Source organism: Arachis ipaensis, chromosome B07, assembly GCF_000816755.2.
Source record: "Arachis ipaensis cultivar K30076 chromosome B07, Araip1.1, whole genome shotgun sequence".
NCBI classification, from domain to species: Eukaryota; Viridiplantae; Streptophyta; class Magnoliopsida; order Fabales; family Fabaceae; genus Arachis; species Arachis ipaensis.
In genome coordinates, this window is record NC_029791.2 from 111,538,817 (window position 1) to 111,547,071 (window position 8,255).

Sequence of the window (8,255 nt, forward strand, 5' to 3'; positions counted from 1 at the left end):
ACAGAAAATAAAGATAGAAATACTTATGTATATCATTGGTGAGAATTTCAGATAAAGGTATAGAGATGCTTTCGTCCCTCTGAACTTCTGCTTTCCTGCTGTCTTCATCCAATCAATCCTACTCCTTTCCATGGCTGGCTTTATGTAAGGACATCACCGTTGTCAATGGCTACTTTTCATCCTCTCTGAAAAATGGTCCGATGCGCTGTCACTGTATGGCTAATCGTCTGGAGGCATCACCGTGCAACGTCACCAGCAACCGTGGCAACGCGACCTGCCTCCGTTGCGACGCCCCCAGCCAACGTTGCAAAGCGCCCTGCCTCCGTTGCAACGTCACCAGCATCCGTTGCAACGTCACCAGCATCCGTTGCAACGCGCCCTGCCTCCGTTGCAACGTCACCAGCAACCGTGGCAACGCGACCTGCCTCCGTTGCAACGCCCCTAGCCAACGTTGCAACGCGCCCATCCTCCGTTGCAACGTCACCAGCCAATGGCTGCATTCTATCCTCTTGTGAAAATGGTCCAAATGCTCTGTCACAGCACGACTAATCATCTGAGGTTCTCGATCATACTGGAATAGGATTCACCCTCCTTTTGCGTCTGTCACTACGCCCAGCACTCGCGAGTTTGAAGTTTGTCACAGTCATTCAATCCCAGAGTCCTACTCGGAATACCACATACAAGATTTAGACTTTCCGGACTCTCATGAATGCCGCCATCAATCTAGCTTATACCACGAAGATTCTGATTAAGAGATCTAAGAGATACTCATTCAATCTAAGGTAGAACAGAAGTAGTTGTCAGGCACGCGTTCATAGGGAATAATGATGATTGTCACGTTCATCACATTCATGTTGAAGTGCGAATGAATATCTTAGAAGCGGGATAAGTTGAATTGAATAGAAAAATAGTAGTACTTTGCATTAATTCATGAGGAACAGCAGAGCTCCACACCTTAATCTATGGAGTGCAGAAACTCTACCGTTGAAAAATACATAAGTGAATATAGCGTAAGCATGGCCGAGTGGCCAGCCTCCCATGGAGGTCTAGAGATCTCAAAATGATCAAAAGATGTCTAATACAATAGTAAAAAGTCCTATTTATACTAAACTAGTTACTAGGGTTTACAGAAGTAAGTAATTGATGCATAAATCCACTTCCGGGGCCCACTTGGTGTGTGCTTGGGCTGAGCTTGAATGTTACACATGCAGAGGCTCTTTCTGGAGTTGAACGCCAGTTTGTAACGTATTTCTGCCGTTCAACTCTGGCTTGTAACGTGTTTCTGACGTTTAACTCCAGACAGCAGCGTAGAACTGGCGTTCAATGCCCTTTTACGTTGTCTAAACTCGGCAAAAGTATAGACTATTATATATTGCTGGAAAGCCCTGGATGTCTACTTTTCAACGCAATTGGAAGCACACCATTTTGAGTTCTGTAGCTCCAGAAAATCTACTTTGAGTGCAGGGAGGTCAGAATCCAACAGCATCAGCAGTCCTTCTTCTACCTCTGAATCTGATTTTTGCTCAAGTCCCTCAATTTCAGTCAGAAAATACCTGAAATCACAGAAAAACACACAAACTCATAGTAAAGTCCAGAAATGTGAATTTAACATAAAAACTAATGAAAATATCCCTAAAAGTAACTAGATTCTACTAAAAACATACTAAAAACAATGCCAAAAAATGTATAAATTATCCGCTCATCAATTATTAAACAGTTATGCTACACATACAAGTTTTTTTGGTTTATAAGTTTTACAAGTTAGGTCAAGTCTAACAAAAACTACTCTCATCCAAGTAAAGTGTGTTAAACACGTGCGTTACTCAACCGTTTCCAAAGAGCGCTACTCACCATTATGAACGACTCTGCTTCCTCCTCAATCAAAATCACAATCGTCGAGATTCAAGGCACATTTGAAAACTCTGAATAAACTTTCAAACTCCTCACCAACGGTCAACGAAATCAACAAGCAAACATCAAAATCTCCATAAAAAAACACCAAAAAGAAAGAAGAAACATTATTCAAGGTACTTTTTCACTAATGTTCTAGGTTTCTTAGATTTCTCTTTCTGATTTCGAAGGCGAAGCATTATATTGTTGTATTTCTCTTTTATTAAGTAGATTCATTATATGTTCTTGGTTTAAAGTAGATATTACCTTTATGGTGAAACTGTTCAAGTCGGTTATATTGTTTTCCTACTTTTAGTGAATGGTTTAACGTATTTTTCCATTTGTTTTTGTACATGTTTGCATGTTTGGAAGTGAGTTTGTATACATATAAACTTTGTATTGTATTTCAAGTGAATTCATATTTGGGTATATATAGTCGATTTTTTGGTGTATATCAATCGAATTCGAATGTGACTGGTGCTTCTAGTGACATTTTGAACTTAAATATCATTTTGAACTCATATAATGTCATGTAATAATAAAAAAAATACAAGTGTATGTGTTTGGTATATATTTTAAGAGTATTCAAGTGTAACTGGTATTGTTGTACTTGTGCTTGAGCTTGTAGTGTCATTGTATGCATGTTTGGTTGACTTGAATATCATTTTGAACTCATATAATGTCGTGTAATCGAAAAAATAATAAATGTATATGTGACTGGATTTGGGTGTATGTAGTTGGTATTTGAGTGTATCGCAGTTATTTGGGTGTATGTGACTGTAATTTGGCTGGTATTTTTATCTATTAACAATATTTTTTATTTCTTACAGTAAAAATGACAAGTAAGAGCCAAGGTGGAAAAACAATACAATGTAAGCACACACATACACTAAACCCTAAACCCTAAACCCTAATATAAAAATTTTTTTTCTTAGAAAACAAACACACATAGATATATATATATATATATATGTCTTAAAACAAGTCAATTTTTTCTAGTATAAATATAGCTTATTTGAATGACTCTTATTTTGCTTTGTTTACAGCAAACAGAGGATTTGAGATGCTCCACGCGACTATTGAATGAAAAGTTTCAAAAAATGAGCGAGCCAAAGAAGCCCATTGTTCAGAAACTAGGATTTGGTGTTCTGATGCACATCCCACCGATGAATGTGCCACACAAACTGTTGAAGGAGTTTGCTAATTCTTTTAATTTGGACAAAAACAAATTGGACACAAGGCACGGTTCGTTGAAAATTAAACCAAAAAAATAGGAGTTGCCCTTGGCCTCAATGCATCAGGTAATTCATTACATAAAACCTCTATACTTGCATTCTTTGTAATATATTATTTCTAATATATTATTCTGATCTCATGTAATCAAGAAATAAATTTAGGTGTATATGGCTGGTATTTGGGTGTATTTCAAGTGATTTGGAGTGTAATTGGTTTTTTTTTTTATAGGAGACCTATTTCCCAAAAAAGTGAGTTTTAAAGAACTTTTTAAGGAGACAAAGAGATTTTTAGAAGGTTCCAGGGGAAAACATTAAAGAATCTGACCGATCAGATGATGGATATCGGTGTTGATAACGATCAAGATCGCCTAATGTTCAAGAGGATTTTCATTCTCTATATTTAAATGGAGTTCTTCTTGCCAACTACCATAAACAAAGTATCTCTTGTCCACTTGATTCAAATTTTTCAACTGGACAACATAACGGAGTGCAACTGGGGCAGTCATGTCTTCAATTTCATCATCAAAGGCATAACCAATCACCGTTTGAAAAAGAAAAAATCGATTGATAGCTGCCTCTATGCCTTGATGATAGTAAATTTTCATCTAACAAAACACAGACAAGAAAGGAGAAGCAATCCCTGGATTGCCCCAGGTTAGCCATTGGAATAGGGAGCTAATGGTTGCGAGGATTAGAGCAGAAATTGATGGTCATATGGTAATCTAATTTGGGTGTATTTTATTTATGTAGATGGTGTAAACTAACGTTTCAACTGTTTTGGGGAATCGTCAAGAGTAGAAGTGAAAAAGAAATTGAAGAAAATGAAAGAAAAAAGAAAAGAAAGAAAAAAAAAGAAAAAGACAAAGAAGATAAGTTCATCCGAGAGTGATTCATAGGAGTGTGAATTTGTTTTTTCCTCTAAATTTGAACAAGACTCAGAGAAACCAACAAAAAAACGAAACAACCCACCAGGACAGCTAAATAGTAAGTAATATTTTTTGGTGTATTTTGTCATTTTTAGGCATTTTTTGCTAATGATTGTTTGCTCTCCAGAATGGTATCCAGAAAAATGAAACAGATTGTTGAGGATTCCTCTTCAGAACGTGAAAGTGAATCCGATGATGAGTAAGATTCTGAAATTGTCATTGTATTACTTTCTTTTCTGTTTATTATCAAAATTTGATGTATTAACAGAGTATTTCTCATTTAATTTTAGAAGTGAAGAATCGTCACCAATAATAAAAAAAAATCAAAGAAAAAATTCAGACTCCATCCAAAAAGTATGCATCGTTTTTGGGAGTATTTTATTATCAGTTTTGTTGTGTTTGTCTGATTCATACTTTTTTTTATTTCCAAGACGCAATCCAAAAAAAGAAAGCACATTGTTGAGGATTCGTCTTCTTAAGAAAAAATAGAATTCTATGATGTGTAAGATACGTTGTACAGCTATCTTACCCTTTATCATCAAAATTTTATTTGTTAACATGTTCTTTTGCATGTACTATGAGAACTGATGTAAGAACTGAAGAAATAGAAGAATTCTTCAGAGAATCAAAACAGAAAAAAAACCAATGAAAAGGCTGCACAACGGTATGTTGAATTTGGGTGTATATTGCTGATTTTAAGGTGTTTTTGTTGCTAATAATTGTTTCTGCTTTCCCAAGATGAAGGAAGTTGGGTTTCCATCGACGGAAGGTTACTATGATTCATCCGAAACGTAAGATCCTTTATTTGATAGAATTTCGAGATCCTGATTTAATTAAATAGTATTTTACTGAATGATGTTTATTCTATGCTTAGAATGCCGGAGGTGAACTTAGGAAGCGAAAATGATCATGTGTTTCAAACACAAACGGATCAAAGCAGCGTAAACAAACCAACGAATAGCATGTAATTTCTGTTTTTAATACCATTTGCTAAATTTTGCTAGATTCTTTTGTTACCATTTGCTTCTAATGCTGTATATATTTTTTTTTTGAAAAAGAAAAGCCCTTTAATATTTTATTCAAGAAACAAAAAGCAGAAAAAAAAGAAAAATCTGCAACTACATAAGTTCTCAAAAACAGAGCCTGTGTTTCTTTTCAATGTTTCAGGTGTATTTTGACATTATTTTCATGGATTTTAGGTTGGGTCTGGAAGAAGAATTTGTCAGTGACCCAACTCAACAGAAGATGATCATTGTTCGGATAGAGACACATTCACAATTTGAACCGCTTAATATGTGAGTTTTACAACTAAATTTTAACCTTCTAATCATCTATTTTAACGGAGTTTTTTAACTTTTTATTTGTTTTTTTTAGAGTTTCGATTCAAGTATCCATGCCTCCGTCGCAGACAACAGCAGCAAGCCCTATGCAAATTGAACCATCCCCCCCCCCCCCACAACCCCCCAGTCTCCGAGCAAGAACATTAGCGAAGAAACAATTAAGGGGTAAGGAATAATATTCGGGTGTATTTGGTTATTATTTGAGTGTATTTTTTCTTATTTTGGTATATCACATCTGAATTGAGGTGAAATTAGTTTTTTTATAATTTAAATCATTTTCTCTAACCTTGCAACACTCCACAACCCCACCAACCTTCTGAAAGCACACCCACAATGCTACCAGCTCCTTCTAAAATGTAAGTTATATACAGTATAACTCTCTTTCGATATCATTCGTCTATTCTTATTTTTATAGTATCTTATATGTCAACACGCAGTAATACACCCGCTGAAGCCACTGCTGCATTGATGATAATCGCCAACACATCATCCTATGTACCAAAACAATTTTCGACGCCATCATTCAGCCTTGGTTTCACTGATTCAAGTCAGGAAGAAACGCAGACTCGGGAGGGGGGGAGCAGGATCTGAGAAGTGAAAAGTCTTGAGACACCAATACTAATTGAAGAATTAGAAGACCTGGTGGAGCGAATTACAAACACTGGGGTTGCGGCAGCATTAAATTTCGCAAAGGATAAAAGTTCACCGCTCGAAAAGCAGTCTGCCGACCAAATTTTTTAAAAGTTTGAAACTCCTGCAAGGAGGAAGGAATTGTCGGCCGACATGAAAGAAAAGTGCTACCTTTGGACCACACATATAAAGACCTATGAGGATGGAGGTACTAATGAGTATGAGGCAGTGTGCATCTTCAATGCCCAACAACCATTGCAATTGTCAAAAATTCACTTCGCGTCTTTAAAAACTAGTACATATATCGAAGCTGAGGTAATATTAGAATAAGATTAATGATTTTATTATGAGCTGTGACTGCAATGTTGATTGATGTAATTAATTTGGATTTTTTGTTTTTCTAGATTGTGGTATGGTGTATTGAACTCAATAGTAGGGAGAGATAGTAAATTTGTTTTTCAAATCTTCTAATATTTTGTTTGTTCAGAATCAGACACATAGCAGTGACAATCTAGAAAAATAAAAAATCTAAATTAATCACATCAATCAACATTGCAGTCACAGCTCATAATAAAATCATTGATCTTATTCTAATATTACCTCAGCTTTAATATATGTACTAGCTTTTAGAGACGCGAAGTGGATTTTTGACAATTGCAATGGTTGTTGGGCATTGAGGATGCACACTGGTTCATACTCATTAGTACCTCCATCTTCATAGATCTTTACATGTGTAGCCCAAAGGTAGCACTTTTCTTTCATGTTGGCCGACAATTCCTTCCTCCTTGCAGGAGTTTCAAACTTTTCAAAAATTTGGTCGGCAGGCTACTTTTCGAGCAGGGGACTTTTATCCTCTGCGAAATTTAATGCTGCCGCAACCCTAGTGTTTGCAATTTGATCCACCAGCTCCTCTAGTTCTTCAATTAGCATTGGTGTCTCAGGACTTTTTCCCTTCTCAAATTCTGGTCGCACCTCCTGAGTCAGCATTTTTTGATGGCGTTGAAAATTGTTTTGGTACATAGGATGTTGTGTTGGCAATCATCATCAATGTAGTAGTGGCTTCAGGGGGTGGATTATTGCGTGTTGACATATAAGATACTATAAGAATAAGAATAGATGAATGTTATCGAAAGAGAGTTATACTGTGTAGAACTTACATTTTAGAAGGAGTTGGTGGCACTGTGAGTATGCTTTCAGTAGGTTGCTGGGGTTGTGGAGTGCTGCAGGATTAGAGAAAAGGATTTAAATTATAAAAAAAACTAATTTCACCTCAATTCAAATGAGATACACCAAAATAAGAAAAAAATACACCCAAATAATAACAAAATACACCCGAATATTGTTCCTTACCCCTTAATTGTTTTTTCGCTAATTTTCTTGCTCAGAGACTTTGGGGGGATGGTTCAATTTGCATAGGGCTTGCTGCTGTTGTCTGCGGCGGAGGCATGCATACTTGAATCGAAACTCTAAAAAAGAAACAAATAAAAAGTTAAAAAACTCCGTTAAAATAGATGATTAGAAGATTAAAATTTAGTTGTAAAACTCACATATCAAGTGGTTCAGATTGAGAATGTGTCTCCATTCGAACAATGATCATCTTCTGTTGAGCTGGGTCAATGATTGATTCTTCTTCCAGACCCAACCAGAAATCCACCAAAATAATGTCAAAATATACCTGAAGCATTGAAAAGAAACACATGCTCTATTTTTTGAGAACATAGTTGCAGATTTTTCTTTTTTTTTTTTTTGCTGCCTTTTTTTCTTGAATAAAACATTAAAGGATTTTTTTTCTAAAAAATATATAGACAAAATTAGAAGCAGATGGTAACAAAAGAAGTTAGCAAATGGTATTAGAAACAGAAATTACATGCTATTCGTGGGTTTGTTTACGCTGCTTTGATCCATTTGTGTTTGAAACATAGGATCATTTTTGCTTCTTAAGTTCACCTCCGGCATTCTAAGCATAGAATAAACATCATTCAGTAAAAATACTATTTAATTAAATCAGGATCTCGAAATTCTATCAAATAAAGGATCTTACGTTTCGGATGAATCATAGTGACCTTCCGTCGATGGGAACCCAGCTTCCTTCATCTTGGAAAAGCAGAAACAATTATTAGCAACAAAAAACACCTTAAAATCAGCAATATACACCCAAATTCAACATACCGCTGTGCAGCCTTTTCAATTATTTTTTTTCTTTTTTGATTCTCTGAAGAATTCTTCTATTTCTT